General features: G+C 44.0%; 1 long non-coding RNA gene across 2 annotated transcripts in view; it reads left to right on the top strand.

Annotated features, from left to right (window-relative positions):
* Positions 1–14,469, top strand: part of LOC114812967 — a 32,120-nt gene extending 17,651 nt beyond the window's left edge. The window contains exons 3-4 of one of the 2 annotated variants that reach the window (XR_003760579.2): positions 4,574–4,714; positions 14,244–14,469. This is a non-coding gene — a long non-coding RNA (uncharacterized LOC114812967). Of the gene's footprint in view, positions 1–4,573; positions 4,715–13,884; positions 13,923–14,243 lie in introns of those variants that run through there. The other variant, XR_005660143.1, reaches the window with a different exon arrangement.
* The last annotated feature ends 1,248 nt before the right edge of the window (positions 14,470–15,717 follow it).

Consider the following 15,717-nt stretch of genomic DNA (forward strand, 5'->3'; position numbering starts at 1 on the left):
TCTCCCCCATTCCTTTTTTGGTCTCATACGGTCCACTTCCTCCACGGTCCACTTCCTTTACTCCTGTGCACGAGCCACAGAGCACGGCTAGCAGAAATCTGGATATCGGGCCGATCTTGTCCACCTCTAGTTGATCTTGTTGTGCTTTAATTCTGCCCTCTTCACCGCCCAGCAAAATCATTTCTTCATCCTTATTGACATCCATACCTGTTGTCCTTGCCACTTGTTCCAGACGTTTAACTCCCTGACTAAATCCCCTGTCCCCCCCCCAACCTCCTCCATTCCTTGCGCCTAATGACCTGGCTACCTACTTAATTTGAATGTTTTCTGACATCAGGCATGATTACTCTAAAATCTCTCCTGCCCCTACCCAGTCGCACTGCCCTCCTGCCGCTTCTTGAACTCTCCCATCTTTTCCAGTAGTTTCTCTAGAGGAGATCTCTTGCTTTCTCTCAAAATCCACTCTCTCCTCCTTTGGCATCCTACTCCATCCCTTTGCACCTCATCAGAACACTTGTCTCCTCTCTCCTTCCCTCCCTGACCACCATTTTCAACTGTTCCCTCTCCACTGGCTTCTTCCCAACTGCTTTGAAACACCCTTGTGTCTCTCCTATCCTAAGAATACCTTCCCTCGACCTCACTGCTGCCTCCAGCTATCGCCCCATCTCCCTCCTCCTATTCCTCTTCAAACTCATTGGGGGAGCTCTCTACCCCCTCTGTCTCAAGTTCCTCTCCTCCAACTCTCTCCTCAACCCCTTTGGATCTAGCTTCCATTTTCTTCACTCCACAGAAACAGCCCTTTCTAACTTAATCAGTGACCTTCTTCTCACCAAATTCAAGAGCCTCTACTCCATCTTGGACCTCTCAGCTGCCTTGGAGCACTCTTTTTCCATTAAACCTTATCTCAAACTTGGATTCACTTTGACTGTCGTCTCTTGGTTCTCCTTATATCTCTGACCACTCCTTCTCCATCTCTTTTGCGGGCTCTTGCTCTGCCTCCCACCCTCTGACGGCAGGAGTCCTTAAAGGCTCAGTTTTAGGTCCCTTGGCTTTCTCCAACTACACTCATTCATTTGGAGATCTTGCTCAGGGTCACACAGCAGACAAGTGGTAGAGCCAGGATTAGGACCCAGGTCCTTCTGATTTCCAGATTTGGGCTCTATCCACTAGGCTGTGCAGCCTCCCAGAATCCCACGTCATGAAAACCTAGCAGCCATGTCCTAGCATGTGCTTTTTATCCTTGGCACCTTGGTCTATGTGTTAATTTGGCTGCGCATTTAATTTTGATGTCTCCTTTTGTATCTGTCATCCCCTATTAGATTGGAGGCTCCTTGTGGGCAGAGAATGTGTACCTTGCTATTTTTCTTCCCAAATGCTAAGTACAATATGTGGTACTTATTAGATGCTGTTTATCGCAGCAGCTTCTTATGGGCTGTTAGAGGGGAGATGGTTTGCTCTAAGAATATTATCCCACTGAGAAGACTTACTCTCTAAAAGAAACCCTTTCCACCAACACTTGATATCAGGTTTTGTTTCTGTTCTATTGCATATGCCTTTTCAAAACTTTATTTGAAGAGTAAAGTGCCCCTACCTTTTTGTCATCTGTGGCCTCCTCACTCTCTCCCCATTTCCTCCTCCCCCTATCTCTCTCTCTGTCTTTCTCCCCGCCCCCCCCACTCTCCCTCTCTCCTTCTCCCTCCAGGAGTGCTTTAACAGTATGATACCAGAATGAGATGATCTAATTCTTCAACATCTGCACATAAGAGCTGGAGAGACTCATGCTTACAAGGCTGTTGATATTCTCTACTGTGAGAGGAATAGATGTTAGAGCAATTCTCAAAGCCTGAGGCATACTGAAGAGATGTTCTAATCAGGGCAGAGGAAAGGTGAATTTGAAGGGGTGCCTTGGTTAGAATCAGGGATGGGTAGTGGGAAAACCCACAGATAAAATGTGAGATATCTGACCCAGTTGAGGTGGTGATAATACTAATTATTAAGATATTTGTTGAGCGCTTACTAGGTTCCAGGCACTGTAGATTTTACCTGTGTTTGTAGCTTTAAAATTGAAAACAGTCTCATTAAAAATGAGTGGTTTAGCAAGTAAGAGAAAAATCTACTAGAAAGCAAGAGCACGGATCAAAAATTATCCATCACAAAATCTGCTGGGAAGCACAGTCCACAAGCAATCTTCTACTTAGTAAAAATCCTTTCTGGAGGTTTGGTTATGGTAAATATGAAGATCTACTGATTTTTTTTGGATGCAAATGAATAATAGTACTAATGAAAATAATTGTAGTATTTATTAAGTGCTTCTTAGGAGCTAGGAACTGTGTTAAGCGCTGCAGTAGATAAAATACAATCAGATCAGTCACAGTCCCTTTCCTATCTGGAGTTCACAATTTAAGGGAGAGGGAGAACAGATATCAAACCACCTCTTTTCAGGTGGAAAAGCTAATTCATTCATTGATTGAATAGTATTTATTGAGCGCTTACTATGGGCAGAGCACTGTACTAAGCACTTAGAATGTACAAATGGGTAACAGATAGAGATAGTCCCTGCCCTTTGATGGACTAACAGTCTAATTGGGGGAGATGGACAGACAAGAACAATAGCAATAAATAGGCCCAGAAAGGTCAAGTGACTTGTCCAAGGTCCCAGAGACAAGTGGCAGAGTGCGGATTAGACCCCGGTCCTCTACCTCTCAGGCCTGTGTTCTTTTTAATAGGTCATGCCACTTCTAAAAATCCATATTTGCTTCTATACCAGAACAGGAGTAGGTAAAATGTAGTTATAGGCTGAAATTTAGTTACGCGGTGAAGAAAATTCATAGAGAAAAGAAATTTATTTATTCTTATTCTTAATATACCTTTTTTCTAAGGAGCCCAGAGAGGCATATAGTATTAAACTTCTAACTCAGTTACTTTCAGAACATCCCGTGGGACTTGCTGAGCAGAACAGGAAAACGTCACACGCGAACCACAAATTCCACGGTGGCAATGGAAGTGTAAAAGCAGTATCAGGTCTTTTCTTTTTTTAATTTTTTTTTTAAGTACTTATGTTTCAAACACTGGTCCAACAACTGGGATAGCTACCCGTTAATTGGGTCAGACACAGTTCCTGAACCACATGGGGCTCTCAGTCTAAATAGGAGGGAGTTTTGACCGTCTCATGCTGGTTCTCAGCCAAACTAGCGATGGCATTTATTGAGCACTTAGTGGGTGCCCAGTGCTGTACTCTTTGGCGAATAAAAGATAAAAGATTTGCTAGAAAGTTTTCTGCCCACAAGGAACTCACGGTCTACAGGGGCAGACAGGCAATAATATAAATTATGGATAAGGGAGAAGAGTAGAGCATAAGAAGAGGTATGTGCTTTGGGACTGGGGTGAAGATACAAGTGCTTAGTAATTAGGATTGTGGTATTTTGGTGCTTAATATGGGCTAAATACTGTACTAAGCCCTGAGGTAGATATAAGTTTATCACTTTAGATATAGCCCCGTCCTACATGTGACTCACAGTCTTAAATGCCATTTTACAGATGAGGTAACAGAGGCACAGAGAAGTGAAGTGACTTGCCAAAGGTCACAGAGAAGCAGTATGGCTCAATGGAAAGAGCCCCGGCTTGGGAGTCATAGGACATGAGCACTAGTCCCGGGTCTGCCACCAGTCAGCTATGTGACTTTGGGCAAGTAACTTCTCTGTGACTCAGTTATCTCATCTGTAAAATGGGGATTAAGACCATGAGCCCAATGTGGGAAAACCTGATGACCTTGTATCTACCCCAGTTTTTAGAACAGTGCTTGGTACGTACGTAAGCGCTTAACTAATACCCTTATCACTACAGAGCAGACAAATAGAGCCAGAGGCGAGGTCAGGTAGCTTCCCCCAATAACCGGGAGCCAATCAAACCTTCTCTGAGGTAATCAATCAATGGTATCCATTTATTCAATGATATTCATTCAGTGCTTACTGGGTGCAAAGCACTGTACTAAGTGCTTGGGAAAGGACAATACAACAGAGTTGTAAGATATGATCTCTGCCACAAGGAGCTTAGAGTTGACAGGAAGAGATGGTCATTAAAATAGAGTAATAATAGGGGAAATAGGTACATGTGTTTTTTTGAGACAGGAAGAGTATCAGAGTCCCTTAAATTGTCCCACGGCCAAGGAGCCAATTCATGCTGAGGTTGAGGGCAGCCTGCCAGCCGTGGGTCCAGGTGAGAGAAAACTGTGATGGGAAATTGGAACACTTGGGTTCCCATCCCTGTTCTCCCTGCTGGGGCCATGCCCTGGTAGCTGGAGGCTTCTGAAAAGCAGCAAGACCTAGTGGAAAAGAGCACAGACTAGTGAGTCAGAAGGACCTGGGTTCTAATATGTGCTCCACTACTTGTCTGCTGTGTGATCTTGGGTAAGTAGCTTAACTTGTATGTGCTTCACTTAACACATCTGTAAAATGGGGATTGAGACTGTGAGCCCCATGTGGGGCGGGAACTGTGTCCAGCCTAATTAGCTTGTATCTACCCCTCTGGTTTTTTTGTTCATTTTTTGGTTTGTTTTTTTTTTTTTTAAACCAAGAAACTTCTATGGATCCACTACCAGAAGAATTGCAGATGGAGTTGGCATTCTGGGAGAGATGTGTCCATGGCGTCTCTATGGGTCTTAGGAGACTTGACAGTGAAAGACGACACCAGTGCTTAGAACAGAGTTTGACATATGGTAAGCACTTAATGAATACCATTATTATCATTATTATTCTGAGCCAAAGTCGTTGGGCAAAGTGGTTAATCTACCAGGGGTTTTGCAGAATCACTTACTAACATGGGCCACGAATCAAACTCTTCCTATCACAGCCGTTGTGTCTTTATATTTAAACTCTACTGCATCTCCTTTCCTGTTTCTTCTGTTACATGGTAAAGACCTGGGTTCTAATTCAGGCCCTGCCCCTCATCTGTGGTGCACCCTTGAGCAAGTCACTTTTCTTCTCTGTGCCTGTTACCTCAGTGGTAAAATGGGGATTAATGCTGTGACCCATATGGGACATAAACCGTGTCGAACCTGAGGAGCTTGTACTTCAGCCAGCGCTTAGTAAAGTATGTGACACATAATATGAGCTTAACAAATACCAGTAAAAAAAAAATGCTCCTTGAGGCCGGGAGTCATATCTGTTCATTCTCACGCACTCTCCCATGAGCTTAGTGCCGTGCTTTGCCCCCAGTAGACTAAGATCTTTGAGAGCAGGGATCCTGGCTATTCACACCATTGCACTCTCCTAAATACTAAGGAGCAGTCAGCAGACGGTAAAGTCCTGGAGGGCAGGGGATGTATATGCTAAATCTACTGTATTCTCCCAAGTGCTCAGGACAGTGCTGTGCACAAAGTAGATTGAAAGCACTTGGAGGATCTTGTTTACTATCTGTTATACTTTTGCAAGTACATATTTGAGCGCGATGCACGCAATACATAAGATCCTTGAAGGCAGGGGATTGTCTACTAAACCTAGTGTACTCACCCAAAAATTCAGTAGTGATGTGCACGTAGTAGATTGTCATCTCCTGGAGGGCAGGGATTGTGTGGACTTAGAGAAGCAGCGTGGCTCAGTGGAAAGAGCACGGGCTTTGGAGTCAGAGGTCATGGGTTCGAATTCCGGCTCGGCCACTTGTCAGCTGTGTGACTGTGGGCAACAGTTCACTTCTCTGTGCCTCAGTTACCTCATCTGTAAATGGGGATAAACTGTGAGCCTCACGTGGGACGACCTGATGACCCTGTATCTACCCCAGGGCTTAGAACAGTGCTGTGCGCATAGTAAGCGCTTAACAAATACCAACATTATTATTATTATAACTCTCTTGTTCTCACAAGTGTGCAGCGCAGTTTGCTCCATCCCACTGATTGCAGGCACCTGGAGCGTGGGAAATATCTATTGATCTTTCGTGCTCTTTCAAGTGCCTAATACAGTGCTCGTCATACGGTAGACTCTCGACAGACAACGCTCCCATTATTTTCAGGATACATGTTGAATATAAACTAATAGGGTGGCAGAGAAAACATGTGAAACTGAACTTTGACGAGCTGCTATTAAACAGGTTCTTTAACCCAAGTTTGGTATAAACCGCCTTTTGCTTAAAAAATCAATTTAAGGATTCTCCTGTACATTATGAAAGTAGACTGCTTTGCAGAATTTAATAGGATTATGTTATCGATTCTATCTGTACAATGCATACTGGTGTTGCAAACGGCAAGATAGCGTGTGATTGAACGCCAGACAGGGATTAGTTATGAACAGAAAAAGAGACTTTGAGTTGGGTCATGCTCACACACCTGTTAGCCGGGTAAGCTTTGTAGCTCTGGAAAAGAAAGACTGAGAAACCAAACTGGCATCTGGTGTCACTTCTTCTTCTTTAAAAGGGCTTTGTTGGGGGATTGAGGCAGAATCTGGAAGGGAAAGGTCAAGGGTGGGAAAAGTCCAATCTTTCCTTATTTATAAAAATGAGGAAGAACAGAGTGGTTGGTCTTCTCATGACAAGTGAAATGTGGAGCTGATGGTGCTTAATATTTACTACACCTGCTGCTGTTTACCTTCTGCTTTCTCGCCTCTTGTTCCTTCCAAAGATTTTGTTCAATGAGAACTGTTCATTTCTTTGTCCATATTGTGGTCCATCTTCAACAACTGAATCCCGGAAATCAACTGGGCTGCAGAACACTCTAAGGCTTTAACTACATTTTAAAAACATTTCTTCTGCCCTCCCGGCCTTCCCGATTTCAGGCCTCCATACAGTAGCTGTCTAGGTTGTGTTGTCAGTCAATCTCTTGTGTTTATTGAGCACTGTACTAAGCTTCTGGGGGGAAAAAACAGTCTAACAGACACATTTCCTGCTCACAGAGAGCTTAGAATCTAGACGGGGAGACAAACATTAGTAGAAATAAAATTACAGATATGTACATGATGGTGTTGTGGGAGGGATGAATAAAGGGAATAAGCCAAGGTGACCCAGAAGAGAGAGCAAGAAAAGAGGAGTGCTTAGTCAGGACAGCCCCCCTGGAGGACGTGTGCCTTCAATAAACCTTTGACGATGAGGGGAATGATCATCTGTTAGATATAAGGATGGAGGGCGTTGCAGGCCAGAGGCGGGATGTGGGCGAGAACTCAGTGGTGAGACAGACAAGATGGAGGTACAGTGAGTAGATTGACATTAGTGAGTAGGTGGGCATTAAAGGAGTGAAGTGTGTGGACTGGGTTACAGTAAGAAAGTAGCAAGGTGAGGTGGGGGGGGGCAAGGTGATGGAGGGCTTTAAAGCTGATGGTGAAGGATTTTCGTTTGTGGTGGTGGCTGGGCAATCAATAATGATGATGATGATGGTATTTGTTAGGCACTTACCATGTGCTTTGGCCCTGTACTAAATGCTGAGGTGGACACAGGCCCTGTCCCATGTCAGGCTCACAATCTCCATTTTTCAGATTTGGTAAATGAGGCCCAGAACAATGAAGTGACTTGCTTAAGGTCACCAAAGAGACAACTTGTGGAGCCAGCATTAGAACCTGTGACCTTCTGAATCCCAGGGCCATGATCTATTCACTACCCCATGCTGCTTCTCATGCTAGTAGTAGTAGTTGTTTTGATCAGTGCTTCATTCCTTCTTATATCAACTCCTTGTGTGTCCCCTGATTATCTAGGACCAGCTTGTTTGAGGTTCTTGGTTTTGTTTTTTAAAAGGCAGTAAGCACTTATGTATCAAACACTGTTCTTAGTGCGAGGGGAGGTTCAAGTTAATTAGGTCAGGCACAGTGCCTGTCCTGCATGGGGCTAACAATCTAAGTACATATCCATAATTTAAGTGCGTAACAAATAGCGTAAAAAAATGCCCCGATGGGCCCAGCCAACTCCATATCAGAAAGAAGACTCAGAGCTTGTTGATGGAAGCTTCCTTTATTCCTTAATTGTTAAACCTTTTATTCATCCCCCCACTTCCAGCCCCACAGCACTTAAGTACATATCTGTAATTTATGTATATTGATGTCTGTCTCCCCGTCTAGAGGATAAACTCGTTATGGGCAGGGAATGTCTGTTTGTTGTTATATTGTACTCTCCCAGGCACTTAGTACAGTGTTGTTTACACATTAAGGGCTCACTATGATTGACTGACTTCTTGAGAATGAATGACTGAGGACAGGATTATGCTAGCCGAGAGGGCGGGCTGTTTGGATTTTCTGGTGTCAGATTCAGTGTTGGGACCAGAGGGACCTCATTAATACCTTAACTATCCCATTTTCTAAAATTGGAACAACATTCCCCACTGCTTATTCCTATTCTGGGAGGGTGCACATTCCTAATATAGAGAAGGAGAACAAATAGAAAAGTGTTAGAAACAGCTCACTTAGAAATTTGCAACATGAAGAAAAATCGTTTTCTAAAATAGAGTTCTTTGCCCGCAAAGACTCCACCCCCTCAAGTCACCTCCCCAGAAACATCTTCCGGCTGCGACGTCCCATTCAGTGATCCCTGATGAAGTGAAAGTCTCGCGAATTTTGGGCTCGGAAAGAATATTAGAAAGCGAGTTACCGGGTCCCAGAAAGAGGCTGGGGCTGGCCCAATCTTATGACTTTCCTTTTTATAGAATCCAGTTATAATGTCATCTGGATGACATCTGCCCATTTACCTCTCAATCAATCCATGGTATTTATTGAGTGTTTACTGTGGCAGAGCACTGTACTAAGCACTTGGGAGAGTAAAATATAAAAATTAAACGGACACGCTTCCTCTCTGTTTAGAGGGGGAGACGGAAATTAATACAAATAAATAAGTTACAGATACATCAGTAATTGTTGTGAGGCTGAGTACGGATGTGAATTACGGGAGCAAACTGGTATGATATAGAAGGAATTGCTAAAAGAAGAGAGTGCTTATATTTATCCTATGGCTTAGTACTCTGGCACATAGTAAGCACATAACAAGTACCTTTAAAAAGAAACCAAAAAAACTTGTCATAACCCTTTCAGGATTGTTAGCCCTAGCTGAAGATTTCATACTTAAATGTACAAAGATGAAATGATCAGGCAAATAGACTGCTTTAGAATTTCCCTCTCTCTCTCTGTGAATTCCCTCCTTCTCTAGACCTAGAGTTCCATATGCATTATTATGTAATGAGACGCACTGTCTGGTGTTTATGCTTTTGACCCTCGGGATTCTGTAGCCACTTGGTTCCCCGAGGATATGGTGTAATGGTGGTTAAGACAAATGGATGTTTTCAACACAAACTCAGCTTCCTCACCCCTCTGCTAGATTACATCAAATAATAACCCTCCATCTCCTAACGCACATTCTTTGCTTTCTGCTTTCATTAAGTATGGGGAGAGAGAGAGAGAGAGGAAGAGTATTAATAAATGACTCTGTCCTTGAAAGAGCGCTTCCCCCTGGCTACTGGGAGGGAATGTTCAAAATGGTCCCAAGTGCTTTGTGGGCAGTGTCCCACGACACCAGGGGCAAGGAATATATTTGCTATACGGTCACTGAAGCAAAGAGCAGCGCCAAGATTGATAGCGGTAGATGTCCTCCTTCCTAGCGATGATCATAGGCCTGGTAGAGAACACAGCAGCCTCTGATGGGGGACTGTTTGGGTCTGAAAAGGCAGAGATGATGTTTCCTACCTCGGATTCTGGTCACGATGGACTCCACCCGTGGCCCTCTGGGGAATCGAGGTGGAGGAATCATGCTCTCAACAGCTCTGCCAAGACGTGCGCGCCATGACAACTGGGGTTCTCTCTGGCTATCGGATCAGATCAGTTCCTGCTCCTGACGGTCAGCATCCATCATTGGCTTTTGAGTGCTTACTGTGTGCAGAGCACTGGACTGAGCACTGGGGTGAGTCCGGTAAAATGGAGTGGGTACACATGATTACTGGCCTCAAGGAACTTAGGCCCCTGGGTACAGAACATTGTACTGAGTGGTTGGGAGGGTACAGTACAATAGAGTTTGTTTTTCTGGTGTGTTTTTATGTTAAAATTTTAGTTAAGCATTAACTATGTTCCAGGCACCGAACTAAGCCCTGGGGTAGACACAAGTCAGTCGGGTTGGACACGGTCCCTGTCCCATGTAGGGATCCCAGTATCTATCCCCACTTTACAGATGAGGGAACTGATGCCCAGGGAGGTGAAGTGACTTGTCTAAGGTCACACAACAGACAAGAACAGAGTGGGTTTAGAACCCAGATCCTTCTGATTCCCTGGCCCAGGCTCTGTCCAGTAGGCCATGCTGCTTCTCAGTCACAGTCCTGCTTGCAAGTAGCTTAGGTTCTTAGCCTGTTGTTAGGTAGGGATTTTCTCTATTTGTTGCTGAATTATATTTGCCAGGTGCTTAGTACAGTGCTCTGCAAACAGTAAGTGCTCAATAAATACAATGGAAACAATCTGCCATCAGTTATATTCCTATATTTTATCTTCGCTCCTCTCTCATTGCACCCCAGCTTGCTCATCTTCAGTCAGTCTTCTCACTTTACCTCAGTTTGCTCTCTCAACAGCAAACAATCCTTCTCGCCGCATCCGGCCAAGAGCTCTGCTCCTTCTCCCGGTTGTCAGAGCCCTGGTCTACTGATGTCCAAGCCCCTTTGGCGCTCACATCTCCCCTGGGAGGTCTTCCTGGATTAATCCTCCTTCTCCTCTTTTAATGCCCCTCAACTCCACCTGAGCACTTTTGTATGACCAAAAGAGTTTAAGTATTCATTGTCAGTCATAGTGGTACATATTGAGCACTTGTGAGCAGAGCACTGTGTTAAGCGTTTGGCAAAGTACAGTACAATGGAGTCAGAAGAGGCTGTCCATTTGCATTTAGGAACTTGTCTTTAATTTGCAGTTAATACCATTCATTGATTGATATTTATTCAGTATGGCCTAGTGGACAGAGCTTGAGACTCAATCAGAAGGACCTGGGATATAATCCTGCCTCCCACACTTGTCTCCTGTGTGACCTTGGGTAAGTCACTCAAGTGCTGTGCCTCGGTTACCTCATCTATGCAATGGAGATGATGACTATAAGTCCAATGTGAGACAGTTAATGTGTCCAACCTGATTAGTCTGTGTCAACCCCAGTGCTTAGGTAAGTGCTTGACATATAATAAGTGCTTAACAAATACCATGATAATCATTATCAGAGCACTGTACTACGTGCTTAGGAGAGTACAATGCAACGGCAGAAATGTTCCCTGCCCACCATTACCTCATACCTGATTTTAACTCAAGGGCCCAGTACAATGCTCTGTAGGCACTCAAAACACAGTGCAGGTAGATTGACCGTCCTAGAATGGATCATATTACATTCTGTACTGTTTTAGTGGTGTTAGATATGCTCTTAGTTTGCATCAGGCACTGTACTAGGCACTGGGGTAGATAAAAGGTCATCAGGTTGGACCCCGTGTTTCAGGTGGAGCTTAGAGTTTTAATCCCTGTTTTACAGATGAGGTAACCAAGCCGCAGAGAAATGAAGTGACTGGACCAAGGTTACGCAGCAGATAAGTAGGGAAGCCAGGATTAGAACCCAGGGCCTCTGAATTCCAGGCCCAGTCTCTTTCCGTAAGCCCTTGCAACCTCTGTTCTTTAAACTGAAACGTGATTGATACACCAAGAACAGAAAGCAAGAAATACTGAACTGGATGAAAATGAGGATAAAAAGTAACTGGCTTTATAGCCCTGAATCCAGTTGGAGGAAGACAGTGTGATGTAGGAGTGAGCACCGGACTGGGAATTGAGAGTCAGTAACTCTCTGTTCTGTCACTGGCCTACTGAGAGTTCTTGGACCTGTTGCTCAACTTCTCTGGGCCTTGGTTTTCTCATCTGTAAAATGGAGCTAAAGTACCCATTCTCCCATTTAGATGGTGAGCACCAAGTGGGATGGGGACCCTGTCCATTGAAATAATCCTGTATGGATATCAAACCTTAGCTCAGTCAGTTATATTTGAGTGCTTACACTGTGTAGAGCACTGTACTAAGTGTTTGAGAGTACTCGCTAACAGTAAGTAGACACATTCAATGACCACAGTGTGCTTACACTGTAGTGGGGGGACAGTGGCTCACTCTTAATCCTTCATAAATCCCCAGATTTCTATTACTGCTATGAACACCAGAAATTAAATCTTAATCCTCCAAGTAGTGACGATAGTAAATTTGGAAAGAGTTTTTCTTTGAAATAAACATGCTCAAGTCAATATCCAGATCAAAATCCAGACATCAGATCTTGATGGTCTATTAGGGTATAACTAGTTAGCCTACATTTTTCCCTTGGATAAAATCTGAGTTAGCCGAGAGGTTTTAGTTATCTTTATTTCATGCTTCTCCCCTTCCCCCCCCCACACAGTAAGCTTTGTGGACCACCAGAGTTGCTAGCGGATTTTAATGATCAAGTGTTTTAGCTGACGATTTGCCCTTGGAAATGGCTGATAATAATAATTGCGGTATTTAAATGCTTACTATGTGTCAAGCCCTGGAGTAGATAGATCAGATCCCACCTAGGGCTCCCACTTGAAGTATGAGGAGAACAGATATTCAATCTCCCATTTACAGTTAAGGAAACTGAGGCATAAAGAAGTTGTGACATGCCCAAGGTCACCCAGCAGGTAAGTGGTGGAGCTGGGATCAGAACCCATGTCCTCTAACTCCAAAGCACAAGCTCTTTCCACTACAGCACTGAGCTGCTCTAAAATAATCCTTATCTAGAGTGAGCTGATGTGAGTCCAGTTCCAGTATGGTTCTTGGATAAGGCAGACCATATAACTTGCTCAATTCCCATCATCCTCTACTCGTGCCCTCGGACTCATAAAATATTCCATTCTTTCCTGCCATTCCCTCAGGACTTGTTGATTCCACAGAAACGTCAGAGCGCCTTGGCCGACACCTTTTCACCCCCTGGACAAAGAGAAGCAAAATTTCTTTGCCTGAGTCTGCTGTTAGCTTTTTATCTCTCTGGCACTTCCCAAGGCAACGTTGATTGGGTTCTGTAGAATTTCTCTCTGCTCAGGAACAGTTCTGAACCCCGTGGCAAACTTGGCTTCACGGAACAGCAGGAGAGGCTTTAAAAAAAGAAAATGACGGATTAGGGCTCTATGGGCTGACACCCTGCTTCACACAGGGAAGAATCTCCACTTTTCTACTGTGTGAACTTGAGCAAGTCACTTAACTCCCCTGTGCTTCAGTATCATCAGTTAAAATAGGAATTAAATCCTATTTACTTGTATTTAAACTGTGAGCTCCATATGGGACAGGGAAAGTTTTTATCTATCTACCCCAGCACTTAGTACAGTGCTTGACACACAAGTACCATAATAATTACTATTATTATTAATGTATTAGCAATAGAGATAGTGTAACCTTATGGAAACCTCATGGTTCAGATGACTGTAAGCTCCTTGTGGGCAAGCATCAGGTCTCTTGACTCTGTCATGTGCTTTTCTAAGCACTCAGTACAGTGTATTGCTCACAGTGAGGGCTCAAACAATGCCATAACAAAGCAATAAGTAATACATGAATAGGAAATATAATAAATTAATTTATTTTTGAGGAACAGTGCCACGAAAGGACTAAGGCAGGAACAAGGCCTTGTTCCCTGACTGGAAGAAGCCCAGGCAGTCAGTGGATGGGCTGATGGCAGGGAAGGAAACGGGGGACCTTTTTTTCTTGAGTGACCTTTCAGTTTGGACCAAATGAACTCAAGCTTCTTTCTGAAAAGTGAGAGCCTAGTGTTGAGGACTTGCCTGGGGAAGGAGAATTTCTTTTTCAATGGTATTTCAGTGCTTACTCTTTGCCAGGCATTGGACTCAGCAGCACTGTGATAGATATAAGCTTATCAGGTTGGACCCGCTCCCTGTCCCACATGGTCCTCACAATCTTGATCCGCACTTTACAGATGAGGTGACTGAGGCATGGAGAGATGAAGACTTGTCTGCTGGGTGGCCTTAGGCAAGAGGTGGAGCTGAGATTAGAATCCAGGTCCTCTGACTTCCAGGCCTGGCCTCTACCCACCGTTACAGTTTCTCTAAAGTTAAAAGATCCATCTGACTCTTCACCAGGGAAGTGTGCAATTTGGACAAAGGATTTCATCAACACCTCAAAAATGAAAGCCGCTACCCAATTTTGCTATCTGGGCAGCTCTGGGTGGGGTGGAGAAGGTGGCCAGGGGTTGGGGAGGAGGGGGAAAGGTATGGGTGTACACACTTGTACGGACACCAGCCTTTCAGGTTTTGAAGGTGATGTATTTTATTTTAGTTTTGCCATACATTGGATCGTAACTGGACACCAAGTTGTGACACGCACGATGCGTGACAAAAACTGTCCCTTGCCAGGGCTGAAGTGTTTGCTGCAAATGCCAAAGGAAACAAGCTTGGATCCATTTGCCTTCTGGAAAGAATTTTTTACTAAAAATTTTTTGTAAGAAAAAAAGCAACAGGATTTTTTTTCTGAGAAATTATTAAAGCTTGGCGTTGGAAATATATTTACAGAGCTTTTTTTTAAATTAAGATTTAATAAACTTGCTTGGCTAAAACTGTGTAGAAGTAGCTGGGACCTCTCAACAGAGGTACCAGCTCCCTGAGAACTTAGTAAAATGGGGCCTCCATTGGTGAATTTCTAGAACATGTTTGTAAGTGGGGATAAGAAGGTCTTTGATCTGTTGTAAATGTCAAGGATCTATTTCTTATGCTAATGTCTGACCCACCTAGTAAGAAACTTAAACTGTATGCATATTCTATCATGCCTTTTTTCTCCTTGCTTATCCAGCCCAGTTCATATCAATTGATCCATCAGTCAGTGGTATTTGAGCACTTACTATTGGGAGAACACTCTATTAAGCCCTTGGGAGAGTATCATACAATAATAGTAATGTTAATAATGTTGGTATTTGTTAAGCGCTTACTATGTGCAGAGCAACGTTCTAAGCACTGGGGTGGACACAGGACAATCAGGTTGTCCCATGTGAGGTTCACAGTCTTAATCCCCATTTTACAGATGAGGGAACTGAGGCACAGAGAGGTTAAGTGACTTGCCCACAATCACACAGCTGACAAGTGGCAGAGCTGGGATTCGAACTCATGACCCTTGACTCCAATGCCCAGGCTCTTTCCACTGAGCCACGCTGCTTCTACAACAGGATCCCTGCCCACCAGGAGCCTACAATCTGCCTGTATAGAACTATACTAAGCACTTAGGGTACAATAGAGTAGTCGTGATCCCTGACATTAAGGATTTTACTTTGTCCTCGTTCATTCAGTCTTATTTATTGAGCGTACTGTGGGCGGGGCACTGTACTGAGCGCGATGTGCAGAGAACTGCACCGAGCACTTTGAAGAGCGCATAGAGTTAATAGGATCTCTATACTCCAGGAGCTGAGCACTCACCGAGCGTCAGTTCCCGGCCGACCATTTAATTCCCATTTCAGAGATGTGAAAACTGTTCAAGAGGGGTCAAGTGACCGGCCCAAGGTGGCCAGGCACGCTGGAGGACCCATCCACATCTCATGTGCTGGTTTTCAAACAATGAATTAATGATATTTATTGAGCACTTATTACATGCAAAGCAACTTAGTGAGAGCTTGGGAGAGGAGAAGGTAGCCGAGTTGGTGGACACATTCCCTGGCCACAACAAGCTTACATTCCAGAGAGGAAGACGAGGGGCTTTGTTAGAACATTATTGCTCATTTCTGCTACCAGTTGGCTGGAAATATGTTTAGACATTTTCAGTTGGT

Source organism: Ornithorhynchus anatinus, chromosome 6 (genome assembly GCF_004115215.2).
Source record: "Ornithorhynchus anatinus isolate Pmale09 chromosome 6, mOrnAna1.pri.v4, whole genome shotgun sequence".
NCBI classification, from domain to species: domain Eukaryota; kingdom Metazoa; phylum Chordata; class Mammalia; order Monotremata; family Ornithorhynchidae; genus Ornithorhynchus; species Ornithorhynchus anatinus.